Genomic DNA, 14,553 nt, shown 5'->3' with positions numbered 1-14,553 from the left:
TGTGGAAACTAGAACACATTTAAAAGCATGATAGAAACTACAGCAGGGGGATCAGCCCTTTCCACTCTTTCCCAGCACGTTTGGCATGGGGATCCACAACTCCTCCCATGGGAGCAATCACCACAGCAAGAGGCATGGTCTTGTGACCAGGCTAAAGAGGAGGCAGGTGAGTGCAGGAGTGTTTGGCACTGGTGAGAAACAAAAATTGGTCTGGGGCCCAGGTCAGCCCAGAGCACAGGGAACTTTTATTTCTGCAGGAGGTTTCTCTTCCACCATGGTTAAGGGCTTAGGAATAGGAGTGATATTTGCATTGTATTTCTTATCCTGGGTTATAAAGGTACAAATAATGACTTAAAATTACTGCCTCCATGGTGCTTGTGTTAGGGGTGATTGTCCTTGCCTGGAAAAGGGACTGAGCTCACCTCCCTCTTTCTGCTTTCTGTTCTGGGAGATGCTAAAACCTGTCTGGACAGGGATAATTACCCAAAACACTGAGCAAGGCTGGATCCTAATGGGAAAAGAGGAAACAAGGGGTAAATGCTAGTGGTGGGTCACCTGCACTGTTGTAGGTTGGAAGGAACAGGCAATGGGGTCTCATCCGAGCAAGGGAGCAGCACAGACATGTTTCTGTCCTCTCATTACTCTGTCTGCAATTAGTGTTGGTAATGAGAAGCCTCATGGAAAGCTCCCCAGGGATCTGCAGCCTCAGGAATATCCGTGGGGAAGACCCTTCCCCAGGCCCAGCTTATGTACAGGGGCAGGGAACATGCAGATCTCACCTCTGAACTGTATTCAGGATGTACCTTTCTAACATGATGGCTGCAAGAGTCATAATAAAGCAGAAAAAACAATAAAATCATTGTCATACCATGATCCACTTGCACTGAGCCATAGTCCTGCAGGGGAACCAAAGCCAGCTCTAGCTGAAACTTCTTGGCCCTTAAAAGCAAAGCAAAATTCATTAGTCTAAATTAGATGCATCAACCAGACATTTAGGCTTCATATAATTTGGAGGTGCTAATGGCAGCCTGCAGGCATCCTCCACCCAACCCTCTTTCATATCCTACCTGGATGCTGGTGTGAATGATGGCTCCAAGCTCTTGCCTGTCTGGGCCAGCATTTTCATGAGCACTATAAAAAGTTTTGGGCAATTCAGTTCTTGACTGATTTATTTCAAGTCTGGAAAAAAAACATCGAAAAAATAATATAAAAAAATATAAAAAATGATTAAAAAATAACATTTTTTTGCTAGAGCTGAGGTCATCACTGCTTGCTGCCACACCACAGAGCTGTCCTGTCCTCTGAGATACCAGAGGGCACGTATCCCAGAGATGCCCCACAGATTCAAGAGTGCACCAAAGCCATGTACTTCTGTTTCAGGTAAGAACTTTGGAATTAACTGTATCTCATTAACTACTTGATACTTCAAAATCCAGTATTTTTCTTATTTTCAGCATCCCCACATTTCTTTTCTGCATCACATATTCATCAGATGCTGTACAAACAAGTGTAGATTTAAAGTGGCCCCCGTAACATTTTACATTTTCTGTGACTTAATAATAAAAAGAGCACTGAAAAGAAAGGCCAGAGTTCAATTTCTGGACTCTATTGCCATTTGCAAGCTGCACTCTGCCACAGCTCCTCACTTGAAATACAGCCACCCATTCCACTTGATGCTAGCTCTGGAGCAATAAAACTGCACTTTGCTACAGGAATTTTACATCGTTCCATACCAATGCAGAGATGTTTTAAAAAGAAAATTAAAAAAAAAAAAGTAGAAAGTGAGGATTAAAGTGAAACTTTTGGATTTTACCAAGTGGATCTCCAAACTCTCCATTAAAAAAAAAAAAAGAAATTATTTTGCTCTTAGAAGCAAAAGGGGGCATTTTTTGGATGAAGGTTTTTATATAATTTGCCTAGAGGACCCCAAAATATAAAATTTGGCAAATAAAAATTATTAAAAAAAATAAAAATCAATCTTTAGTTGAAAGCTCCATCATATTAATGCATTTAAGGATTTAGACTACAGGAACCCAGATGTTGTTCCTGGGGCCAGGTCCCTGCAGGATGGCTGGGCAGAGGTGGGGTTTGTTATTTGAAAGGTGTCACAGTGCAGTGAGCAGGGCACTGAGGAGGCATCTCCCATCTCCTGTTGCATGTGGCTTGTCACTGCTCCACCAGGTGCCTGTTTTTCTCCATGCTTTCTTTGTCTGCCTTGTTTTGAGACTCCCTGGAGGAGAGCCCACTCCTGTGCAGCTCAAAGCACTGCAGAGGCCTGGCTGCACCTGGGCTTCTAGGAGTGAAAATAAGCAATTACAAATTGTTACTTTTTTTTTTTTTTTTTTTTTTTTTTTTTTTTTTTTTGGCACTATCATGCTAAAGTTCTGTTTTTCTTCAAAGCTAAAGGTCAATGATTAATTCAAAACTTTTCCCCAAAGTCATGGGCTGGGGAAATAATGCAATTAGTGAGCCCAATTCTACCCTGTGTTGTACCTCTGTAAATATGAAATAACTCTGTTTACACCAAGGCCTCTACCTCCTGATTTTTTTTCTGGCCTTTCACAGGGTTGTTACAGAGACTGTGGCTGTAGCACTGGGCTTCCATGGACCCAGGTCTTCCCAAGAACCCATGCATGCATGTTCTCCCACCTTGACCAGCTGAACTGGACACCAGGGCTCACAGCCCTGGAAGCATCTTCTCTGGGATGAAGTTACCTGCAGTCCTTTCAGCAGGTTTGATGATGGATCAGATGATCTGATGAGCTGATTTAAATCTTCCTGGGTGAAGGTGTTGCAGACAAAGCTACCTGTGAGAGACCACATTGGTTTTAGGAGACTACAGATTTTATGATCCATTACGGTCATCACCGTGTTTATATTATTAATGTCTTGAAAAATAAGATGTTTAGCTAAGCTTACTAATTCCTTAAAGCTCAAATCATTTAAGCTGTCTAACCTTGTTCAGGATAATTATTTCTATCCATTATCCATCATGCTAAAAAAATGACAGCTCTGGGACAAGGAGGCTTTTCAAGCAAATGTTTTAAGACAGTGTTTTAGGTTGCAGGCACTGGCAAATGTTAATTAAATTAGATAAACAATGACTCAGAGTAGCTGTGCTATACTGGAAAGAAAGATGGGAGGTAATGGGGGAAGGAATTTGGCAACTCAGAGGTCGAAGCAGCTTTTTTGAAAGTGAGAATCTGTCCCTTGAGCAAGTACCTTGCCTGAATTCAACAGGATGAAAACAATTGGTGTTCTTTTACTTTTACACCTCCAGACAGCATTTGCATGGGTTTGCTGAGTGTGTTCCTGCCAGTGGCATGTGGTACCTGTCCAAGGCATCCTCCAAGTCCATCCCCCAAGCCTTGGCCACACAATTGCAGGAGGATACTTGTCCTCCATCAGCATCCCCATTCTCAGGTAAGGCCAGTCCTGAAAGTGCTGATCCAGACCAAATGTTTCATCATCCCATTTGGTGGAAGTTGTGCACTGCACTGAATTAAGCAGTTACAAAAGCAAGGCTCCAAAAGTGACCTTCAGGTCTATAAACCTATCTCCTGATAATTCCTGTGATGTAGTTATCCCTTATCAGTACAACAATACAGCTTAATATTAATTATTAATACTTACTATGACAGTTCTTCCCATCTTGTGCAACTGCTCATAAAGTGTGCAATAACAATTTTGAAAATCAGAGCACTGCAATGATTTTCCACTGGGGATTCATTGCACTGAAGTCTCAAGTCAAACACCTGGTTTTGAGTTTTCCATCTACCCAAAGAGAAGAGGCTGAGGAAGAGATTCTAACTTCTGCTGTGAAAGCAAATGACCTGCTGATGTGAAGGGGTTCTCAGTGTCCCAGGCTGACCCTCTCTCAGGTCCTGCAGGCTGGGGAGGCTCTCCCTTCAGAGGAGTTTTAGAGATTTGGTTTTGCCCTTCTGGGGTTTATATAGGGAGACAAAATTCCAGAAGTGCATAAGGGGTGAACCTCTATAAGGATGCGATGAAGATAAGAGAGAAAAAAAGCTATGAAGCACTCGTAAATCAACTTAAATTGTGTTAAAGGAGACCTATGGAAGTTTACAAGCTTCAGTCTTTTTCATCTTTTAACTCAGAACAGAGGCTCTTATGTTTGTTCCAGAGGTCTGAGCAACCCTTACTGCTGCCTTTTGTCCTCAGCTCTGCTGGCTCAATGACCCACCTGTGATGGTGGACATGTCTGGTGCTTTACAGGGAATAATCAACACCCACTCTTGCACTGGCTGGGGAGCAAAAGCTTTGGGAGTGAGTAACAAGCCATCAGTGAGCAAGCCAGCCAGCTACAGGCTCTCCTGAATGAAACCAAGAAACTGCTCAGCTATTCTAATTCCTGCACATCTCAGCTCCTGTTCCTTCAAGCATTCAGCTGACTTGCCTTTCTTTCTGGAGACAGCAGCACTGCAGCCCCTTGCTATGCTCAGTCCCTGGTGGAGGACTTGTGGTGCCCTGACCCTTGGCATCCCTGTGATTCAGCCAAGTGTCAGGATTTATACTATGGAGATACTGATCTGTCCAAACTTTCTTCACCTGCTCTGATCATTTTGGCTCCTTGGGGACACACACCTCCATGCCACTGTCCAACTAATTAGTTGCTTCACTGGCTGCGTTCTGCAATTCTTCAGTGACGGGCCCCCATCTGACATCTTATGACAACTGATTAGTAAAGTAGGCCATGAGTTTAAGAAATATGTAATTTGGGCACCACTCACTATTAACTGTTTGCATGCTCTTTTTACTTGTCATGTGTTTTTTAATTTTTTTTTTTTAAATAAATTCTTACCCTTCAATGTAAATACCAAACGATGAGAAAAAAGTTTATGAACTGGCAATTTTACAGAGCAAGATGCAGTAAATTTTAAGATGCCTTCACTAAAAAGCCTTGAAGAAGCAGTAAAGGGACTTACTGAGACACTGTATATTACAGAATTCTTAACACTGAGGCAACATCCAAAATGTCTAGTCTGTCCTGTAGTCTTGGGCCAGAACCATACACAAGCTGATTAATTAATTAGAATTAAATCAAAACAACCTCTCTCTCTACCCCAAGTTCCCCCTGCCAACAGAGCAGAAAAAAAACCCCCAATAAATAAAACTTGAAGGTTCAAATGCAATTAACACTCCTCTCCAGGTTAAAAGGATGTCAGGAAGCTACAGCACCACAGCGGTTAAATGTCATTGAAGATTTGACTGCCTTTGGTCTGGGATTTGCTCTCACTTGAGAGCTGGTCAAACCAATCTTTCCAAAACACTGACTTCTGAACTTTTGCCAGAGGTGCCTCTCTCCAGTGACCAGGCAGACAACATGTTAAACCTGTCAGCTTAGAATAAGCAGAAAAGTGTGCACCCGCCGTGGGGAGGGAGTTTAAAGGCACAGGGTTTCCTTTGGTGGGTGAGATGGAGGGTTTGGGTACGTACCAGGAGGGTTAAGAACATCTGGGAAGAGCAGGGGGACCCCACCACCAGCAGGGTGGAGACAGCCACCGTGCTTTTGAAATCTGTTCTTTCCAAAAGAGAGAACTCTGCTTCTGCAGGATGATGCACAAGATGGTTTCAGAGAGATCTGAAAGATAAAGGAGAAGAAAGAATAAAATCTAAGTCGCTACTGAAAGGAAACAAGAGACAAAACCTTACAGCTACTGTGCTCATACACAGGCCACCCCTGGCTACCTCGGGCCATTTCTGACCTAATCCACACATTCAGCCTTCCTGCTGATTTTGAGGACACTGCAACCACTGGTGGCACAGGCTGTGATCACATTACTGCAGTGGCCTCTTCAGAGTTTGATAAGGATAAGCATCCTATAAGGAAGGCCCCTCTACATACATCAGTAAATGTCCACCACGATCCTCTGAGGATCCTCTGATCAGGATAATTAGACTGCCTGAACTGGGAAGCTGAATGCCTGCTTCACTGGGAACCATGGCCTAGCCTTGCACAAACTGGATTCACACCAGACACAGTGCTGAAATGGCTCTGCTGCCACCAGTCTGTGGTTCCTTCCCATCAACAGAGAGGAAGATCAACCACCCTCATCCTTCCAGGTCTTTCAGCATTTATATGCACCACCAGTTACAATGGACACAGTCATCTCACCTGCAAGAGGCTACATGAGTCCAGAACAAGTCTAAGTCTGTATTTTTACCCTGGGGTATCAAATCAGCCAAGACACATCTCCAGCTCTTTCAATATTTATATACGACAGAGGGTAAGTGGTCTCAGTGCTGGCAAGGCACAGAAAACAAACATCTCTATTTTTCACCATACACAGACATGCCAATACCAGGATGAGGTCCCAGTGCTGAATCAAGATTACTTAGGAGATACCCAACAGGTAGGTGAAGTTGAACCCAAGTAAGACAGGATGTGTCAGTATGCAGAGGAGAGAATTTGGAAGACTTTGTGGTTAAAGAACACATTCACCATTGAGCTACTATTATAAAAAATAGGAGAAGAAACCACAAATGCATTCAGCTCTCTCATAGCAGCAATTATCACTTCCAACCATCACCAGTTGGCTGGGAGACTGCATCCCATCCCATCCTGGCAGATACTGACCTGGCCTTAGTTTTTCACACCTTGGTCACTTGGCTGTATTACAGCAAACCGATATACCTGGGCATGAAGCCTGCAACACTTAGGAAACTCCAAATAGTACAAAATGTTACAGAAAACCTCTTCAGTGACACACACTGCCACAAATACATCACATCTATCCTCAACTGTCTACAATAGCTTCAGAATTTTAATTTGGAGACATGTTCAAGTTTTGGACCCTTTTCTTTCTGATGCTCCTTGGCCTGCTACTAAGATAACTGTGCAAAGCTATTGGATCAAAACCACGGTATAGAAACCTGGTTCTCTGGCACAGAAGATGTCTTTGCAATGGGATTAAAGCTTGTCTGTGTGGGAGACAACTTTTTGCATGAGCACGGTACGAACTCACTTAATCATAGATGATTGTGTGTGCTGTAAACAGGAGCCATCCCCCTCTCTCAGCCAAGAACGCTGATAATTACTTGATGAATATGTAATATACAAATAAATAAATCAGAAAAAGCTTTGGAGGAAGCCACTGAGCTCTCCTCCAGTGCAGATTTTGGTTGCATTGTCTTGCTGGCATTTGTGGCTCAACGCAGACCCTCCCCTCACTCGAAACAGCTGCAAGTAAGCAAATAAAAGAGTTGCAAGCTGATGAGACAGCAAGATGAATTCAAAGAAGGTTCCTAAACAATCTGTTTTCTGCATCTCCTGTGTGTAACCAGAGCTGACAAGTCCATTTTTAGTTTCTTCACAAGTAGACCATTACAATTGGTTCAACCTGCTCACCTCACCAAATTCAGATCTCTCTCCTTTGAGATCTGAAGCTTTTGAGCAAATATCAGACATTCCTCTGTGTAATGTCAGAAGAGCTATAGATGCTGGTGAGCTGTAGGTGAATCATAAAAAACTCCTGTGTTTACACTTGGATTCTTGATTTGTCTGAATAATGCCAGTAGAAAAGGAGAAGCCTTCATCTTAGATTTCCAACACCTGGATGACAAAAAGCACAGGTGAATACTTTTTCCTATTAAGTTTGGCAAACTCATAAAGACAGCTCCCTTGGAGATTTCATGAAATGCAATTTTTCAAAGAAATTTCTTTCTTTGGATATATAAATGTGTGTTTGGTCAGAGTTTTGGCAACCCATTCAAGCTAGTTTTTGTCCTATGTAAGCCTTTTACGTCATGACCTAGAAACAACAACAGCTGTTAATTATTTATCAGCTGATGAACATTGGCCTGTTAATTGCAAAACATTATAAAATAGATTAGGCAGCACAGCTCGACATGTATGCAAGCAGGGTTTTCTGCTCTGTTTTGTATGTGGCTTGATTAAGTAAGCCATTTTAGGTCTCTACTTAGTTTACAGGGATTGCCTTCACTACTGATTTGATCTCAGTAACTCTGAAGGGCTCAAAATCTCTTGATAAGTTTACTAAAGCCTGGAAGATTTCTCAGCCTTCAAGCTTTTTCAGTCCCTATTGCAACTGTAATCTGTCATCAAGATGAGCTTTCTAGTATCATGTTTCAAACCAAAATTAGAGCTTTTTCAGAAGGGGAAGTGCCAGTGAGGTAGGAAAAGACCACAAGATTCAAGAGATTGCTCTCCAACCTTTTTCTTGCTAGGTCTTAGCCTTCACATGATATTCTTGGCAATCAATATTATGTGGTGGTGCATCAGAAAGTCACCATAGACAGTGACTCACTTGTGCTATAGGTCCTACTGCTTCCTTTCTTGCTCTGTTGACAAGAAAACCATGATTTACTCTGTACTAACGAAATAAAAGTTTCCAAATTTCCCAGCACCTCCCTTGTGCCAGTGAAATATTTTCATCCTATTTAATTGCTCCCATGTGCAACACAAACTCTCTCACAGACAAGTGGCTATAACAAGGCGAGGAGAAAGTATCCACAAAACATTTTTTGAGAGGCTGTGCAAGACCCTCTGGTCAGGATTCCCATGCCATGCAGGTATTTTGAGATGTGTGAGCATGGCTGGCCTGTCTTCAGCATTGAAATAACCTGCTTCATTTTCCCAAGTTTATCTGCTTGCCCATCACCAGCCACATTGGTCTTTTTATTCCTCCAGCATCAACAGATTTGAGGGCTGACCAGGAGTATCTTGTTCCTATGCTCTTATCTCTGATGTATGCCCTCCTTTGCTTTTTAAGAAATAAGGTAATTTTTCAGGGCCAACCCAGACATCCCAAGAGGCCAGAGCTCACTGACCAACACCCAATATGGTGAATCTTAAACAGATGCACATTTGAGTAGGTTGATTGATTTAAATGGAGCCTCCCTGGTTCACACCAGCTGAGGTGAGCACTGTAGGAAAGGATCTAAGAGGATTTAGGAGCTGTCCCAACTGCAAATCCCTTTAAAGTTTGGTTCACACACCTCCATAGGAGAGAGCACACTGGCAGCATGTGCACACAGCTCAAAAAAAGCCCCAGAGGTGATGAGACCCTTCCATCATGACTTTGCCTTATTTGCTGGATTTGTTCTGCCAGTTACAATTCATTGCATAGTCCAGCAGTCAAACAGCTGGAAAGGGCACAAGTCCACAGGCTCTGAACAGCTTCCTGCAGTGCTCACTGTTGCACCTTCTCTCACTTCCACTGCATTTTGGTACTGCAAAGCTTTGGGCCAGCAACCTCCAAAGAAAACCTCCCAGCCATTTCAGAAAGCCATACCAAGTCATATCCATTCCCAAAGGATTTTCCCCAAAGGAAAAACCCAAGACAGATCCGTGCAAGCTTGGCTTGAAGAAACAGGGAAGGGAGGGAACAGTGTGCTTGTTGCTTTTTACTCTAAATAGCATCAGAAAGCCCTCCAGTTCCTAAATATGTAGGAAATAAACTTTCAGTGCAGTTTGTGGGACCAGTAGTTTACACACTATAGCAATATGCACATTTAACCATCTGAAAATGAGACAGCTCTGCACTGCACAGCCAGCTACACAGAAAATAAACAAAACTTGGAGAGAGCCTCCTGCAAGGTTTCAGCTCCAGTTCAGATCAACAGTTTGAGTGTAGGATGAAGGTGTGACTGCAGGGTGGCTGGTGGTCCCTTCAGCAGGGGCCCAGCCCTCTCACCACCAACCAAGGTCAGCCTTGCCTGAATGAAGGTTGCTGGAAGGGAGCCATAATTCCCCAAATCATTTAAATGGTTAAATGGGCTACACATGTGGCACAGTGCTCCTGGACTGATGAATTGAGAGTGCTGCATTCTGTTTAAATAATAAATGCTGGGGTTTTTTGTTGTTTTTTTTTTAAACAGGGCTTGTACAGCCTGTAAAGTGTCTTCAACTACAGAAAATCCCCAACTGCTCTAAATCTGCAATCACCCTGACCACTGGGCTTTGGCCATCTAAACCAGAGCAGAACTAAGGTGAAAATGAAAGCATATTTATAAAAACACACACCAAGTGAGAGACCTCTAAACTGTTTCCTAACAGCATCTGATCTAAGAGGGGCTTGAACTCCGATTTTCATAGGTACTGCTTAGACCTCTGAATGCTCCTCATGTTCTTAATCACGTCTGCTCCAGAGATGAGGCTATGAATAATTAACTATGCCTCCAACATTACAGTCATAGATTATGGTGGTGGTGACTTGTGGACTGCCATGCGCAGCATAAACCATTTAGGAAACTCTGTTATCCACTTTCCCTTTATATTTGTCTTGCAATCACTTACCACTTAAAAGGGTAAATCTTTCATAGCTTTAATTAAAGCATTTAAAATAATTTACACTGAAATTGTATGTGCTTGGGTCTGTCAAAATTGATGCTTTAATAACATGTCATCCCTTTTTTCAATTGCCCTGAAATCTGTTAAAATTACCACTAATCTAATTGGGAACAAAGTTGTCAAATGCATGCAGCTCTGACAGTTTGTCTTTCTGCAAACTGCCGACAGATTGCAAGTTACGCATGTGTTGAGCAGATGGGTAAGTTAAAAGGAACACAAAAAAAAGCAATTTATTAAATCACCTGGAACCAGCAGCTCCATTCCAAAAATAGTGAGAATGAAATATAGCAAGAGCTAGGAGAGTTGGCACTGGAATATGCCAGAAGGTACCAGTTACAAAACAAGATAAACATTTTGAGAAGCCTCAGCTGTGTTGCAGAATAATGAGGCGTTATTTAACCCGATATAGATTACCAGCAGAAATTAATTTAGGGTGCAGGGTTTTGTGAGAGTGTGTGAGCGTGTGTGTGTGTGAGTGAGTGTGTTGGGCTTTTTTTAAGAATTTTTTTCTTTTTTTTTTAAAATCCCTGTGTTTTAACTCCTTCATGTCTAAAAGACAAGTCACCCATCTCTCTCCCTCATTCCCAGCCCTTCCCACAGAGGGATCTTCGTATCCTTTTGCATTCCCACTTTGCATCCCCGTGGCAGAGGGTGCCCTTTCCTTCAGCTTCCTCCTACATCATCCCTTCCATGGGCATCTACCTCATATTTTAGAGTGGCCAAGGATGTAGGTTCCTCAATTTGATCACTGATGTCCTTGGGCCAGGCAGTCCCTAGCCATAAATACCCCTTTTTTGGAAGGAAATGTGAAGGGAGGCAGAGATGGCACCCTGCAGGGACAACCAGCCTATCTGCTCCAGCTCTGCACTTTTCAACCCTCCTTGGACCTCCAGCTCACTCTCCATGGGCCCTGCTGCTGCTCCTCTGCTCCCTGTCCACCCTCCATGACCCTTATCTCTCTGTCCTCCACAAGCAGCAGGAACCAGAGATGAGCTCTACAGCCATCACGTGCACCCATCCTCCCCACACATGTCCATCTGCCCTGGGGACACCTAGTTGGCTGTGTTTAGACAGTGCTCAGGAAAAACAGGCTTCACTCTTGGTTGCTCTGTAAGCAATGCTCTGTCCAGCAGCATTTATTATTAAAGAGCAAGACCAAGATTAAAAAAAAGCAATGCAGAAGCACTAGATAAGCACTATTCACCTGCTGAGGCCACCACGGAGGGCACTGGGCTGAAGATGCTCAGCTTCACCTGGATCAGTGCCAGTTCAGAGGGGAGGGTAAAGACAAGAGGATTCACCAGTTCATGGTTTGGGGTTTTTTTGAGGAGCCCTGAAGTGCCTGTTCTTTATAAGTGCTTAGGGATGTTGTGGGAGGGGAGCAACTGATGTGCCTTGTGGCCCTTTGACCTCACACACAGCTTTGCCAAAAGATCTGTACCAAATCCTTCCCAAAGCAGCCAGACAGGCAAAAGAGAGGGAGGTCAAAGAGGTCACCTTGAATCACCTTGAATCAATGGGATACTCCCCAGTCACACAGAAAAATAGATGAGTTCCACAAAGTATATTAGGAAAGAGACTCTCTCAGCAACTTTATGAACTAACTTTATAAGCCACAGAGCCAGTTTAAATGGCTTCAGCAAATGTAGATACACTGATTTAAACCAGCTGCCAATCTCTGGCCCATAACACAAGGTAATAGGTACCCCTTTCCCAGCGAGCAGGGAGCTGGTGCCATTTCATACATGTGTGCAGGGAGGAGAAAAGATCATAAAAAGAATTGCAAAAGGGAGGTTACATGCAGAATTGCTTCTCTTTTCTCTTTTTTTTTTCCCCACAGAAAACTTGAGGAGGAAAGTCTAACTAATTTTCTGCATTTTAAAGATGCCTTTATATACTGGTGTAAAGATATATGAGCTGCTCTCCTGCAAAAGTGATAGCATTCTGTGTGTACAATTCAGATTTATAAGTCTCAGTGAACAAGAAAGATGAAAATCTCACCCTGAGTTGCATTATCAGCATGCCATCAGACCAAGTATGATCCTTAATTCAAGATTAAAAGGATCTAACATAAACCAGCTAAGCAGCATGGTGAGCCTGATTCTGAAATTGTCTCCAAGTAGTTTAAATTGTGGCTAACCCTGTAAAAGCCAGTGGAAAAAAAAAATAAAACTCAAAGCAGTGTGAAAACATTTCAGATATTTCAAGAGAGGTCGGGTCAACCCCTGCATTCCTGAGCTCCCACGAAGAGCAGGGATGGAGGCAGAAGGTGCCATCAAACAACATTTATGCCTCCATATCCAAAAGCCAAAGCTTTTCTGATCCCTGCTTGGCTGCCCCCATGCCGTTGGGCTGTAGCAACCAACACAGGCAAACCACAGCTCTCCTCTCTCCTTGTCCTGAGGACTTTTCCCAAAGCTCCTTCCCTCTCCTTGCTTGGCAGGGGTGGGTAGCACAGATGGTGGCCCACACTTTCCTATTTCCTTTCACCACAATTTAAATCAACTTTTCACCCCTCACCATATCCAAGCGGGTCATCATTTTGAGTCTGTGATTTATTTAATGGTGGTTTTAACCCCACTTAGAAATAGGCTGCTTTCATGATTTATTGATTCCTTCTTCCCCTTGTTAATTTGACTCAGTTCTTAGGAAATTATTCATAGTTAATCATGGTAAGAATAAAATTAGTTATAGTGCCCACTTTGCTGGAAAGGGAACGTAAATAACTTTTAAAGCAAATCGGAAAGAAAAACATGTTAAAGCAAAAAAAAAAAACAAAAAACCCAACCGAAAAAACAAGAAAATGAAAAAAGCAAAAGCCAGAAGAATATATACATAAATGATGACAAACCAAAGGGGGCAGTAAATTAAGCCTCTCCACTGTTACTTGTTAGAGGAAGGCACAAATTTACATTCCACAGGAGCACGGCTTTTACAGCAGTCTCTCATCTATTGAATTTGCCATATCTTCTGGGAAATGCACCATTTGGAAGATAAAATCTCCCACCACTCCACCACCACTGCCACCATTCAGAAGATTAAAAAACCCCGCCAACTCTGTTGTGTGCCTTTTGTGCCCACTAGAGGAATGTAAAACCATTATATTTAAGTATCATAATGGCCAACATATGCTTTTTCTTAGAAATGACACCACCATCTGGATTAAGTTCTCCTGATCATTTCAGACAATGTTACGATTATTATTTTTTTTTTCCCCTTCAGGAGAACAAACTGCCCAGAAAGCAACAACAACCACAGATTGGAAATTTTTGCTTTTCCTTTTCCACCACTGGCAACCTTGAAAGACATGGTAAACTCTTTCTATGTGCTGAAATAATTTGATTTCACTTCCTAATTGATCACACAAGCCTACCTGGGTACACCACAATATTAAGCCTGCAAGACTCCTCTTGCCTTTGGCCATACAACTTCACTAGGACAGTTAATAAAGTGTAATGGCTGTAATGATAAAATTACATCGTGTTACTGTTTGCAGCAGTTTCTTCCCTTCAACACTATTGGTCATTAAATATTGCACTGACTGCTATGGGGAGAAAGAGATAAGTTTAACCCTTTCACTGGCTGGAGGGTTCTCAGCATGTTGGTGTGCAAAGGGGAGGTCTTCTCACCTGAGTGACTCCTTACCAGCCCCATGGCTATTGTCGTGGACGTAGGAGACCTTCTGGGCCACCACATCCAACTGGCTGTAACTGGAAATGGGCACGCCGGGATAATTGATGTGCTCAATCTGACCATGCACAGGTGGCAGGGAGACGGCGTACAGCAGCTTCTCGGGTTTGCTTGTGCCATCTGTTGCCACAGGAACATCTGTCGTCAAGGTCACCCTGTCACCCTCTGTTAAAGTTACAGGTTTGGCGAGTAGAACAATGTCACCTAAAAAAAAAAAAAAAAAAAAAAAAGAGAGAAATAAAAAAAAATGAAATGAGTAAAAAGGGGAAAGCGATGGGAGAGAAATTTTAAAAGGAGAATATTCCTTTTAGATCCCGGACCAGAAGGAAAGAATAGGATAAAAATCAGCCCTTTAGGGGAAGGAGAAAAATTTTATCGAAATATCTTGGGAAAACATTTTTACTCTGTTTTATTGGTGGACAGAACATTTACAACAGAAAAAGCTGCAGAGCTATCTCATTTGTTTTCCAATATGCCCCATGGTGAGTCTCACTTCAAGGCCAATGCTAAGTGGAATTGCAATATTTTTA

The 14,553-nt window shown here is 42.7% G+C and overlaps 2 long non-coding RNA genes across 2 annotated transcripts; one reads left to right on the top strand and one right to left on the bottom strand.

The window, feature by feature from the left end:
• Positions 1-1,072: 1,072 nt before the first annotated feature.
• Positions 1,073-5,600, bottom strand: LOC139798866 (uncharacterized). Its single transcript, XR_011727013.1, has 3 exons — positions 5,458-5,600; positions 2,716-2,807; positions 1,073-1,179 (listed from the first exon to the last, which is right to left on the bottom strand). It is a non-coding gene; the product is annotated as an uncharacterized lncRNA (long non-coding RNA).
• On the top strand, positions 3,268-4,803 carry LOC139798865 (uncharacterized). Its single transcript, XR_011727012.1, has 2 exons — positions 3,268-3,423; positions 4,183-4,803. It is a non-coding gene; the product is annotated as an uncharacterized lncRNA (long non-coding RNA).
• Positions 5,601-14,553: the final 8,953 nt, after the last annotated feature.

Source organism: Heliangelus exortis, chromosome 8 (genome assembly GCF_036169615.1).
Source record: "Heliangelus exortis chromosome 8, bHelExo1.hap1, whole genome shotgun sequence".
NCBI lineage: Eukaryota > Metazoa > Chordata > Aves > Apodiformes > Trochilidae > Heliangelus > Heliangelus exortis.
This window is presented reverse-complemented; position numbering and strand designations above follow the sequence as displayed.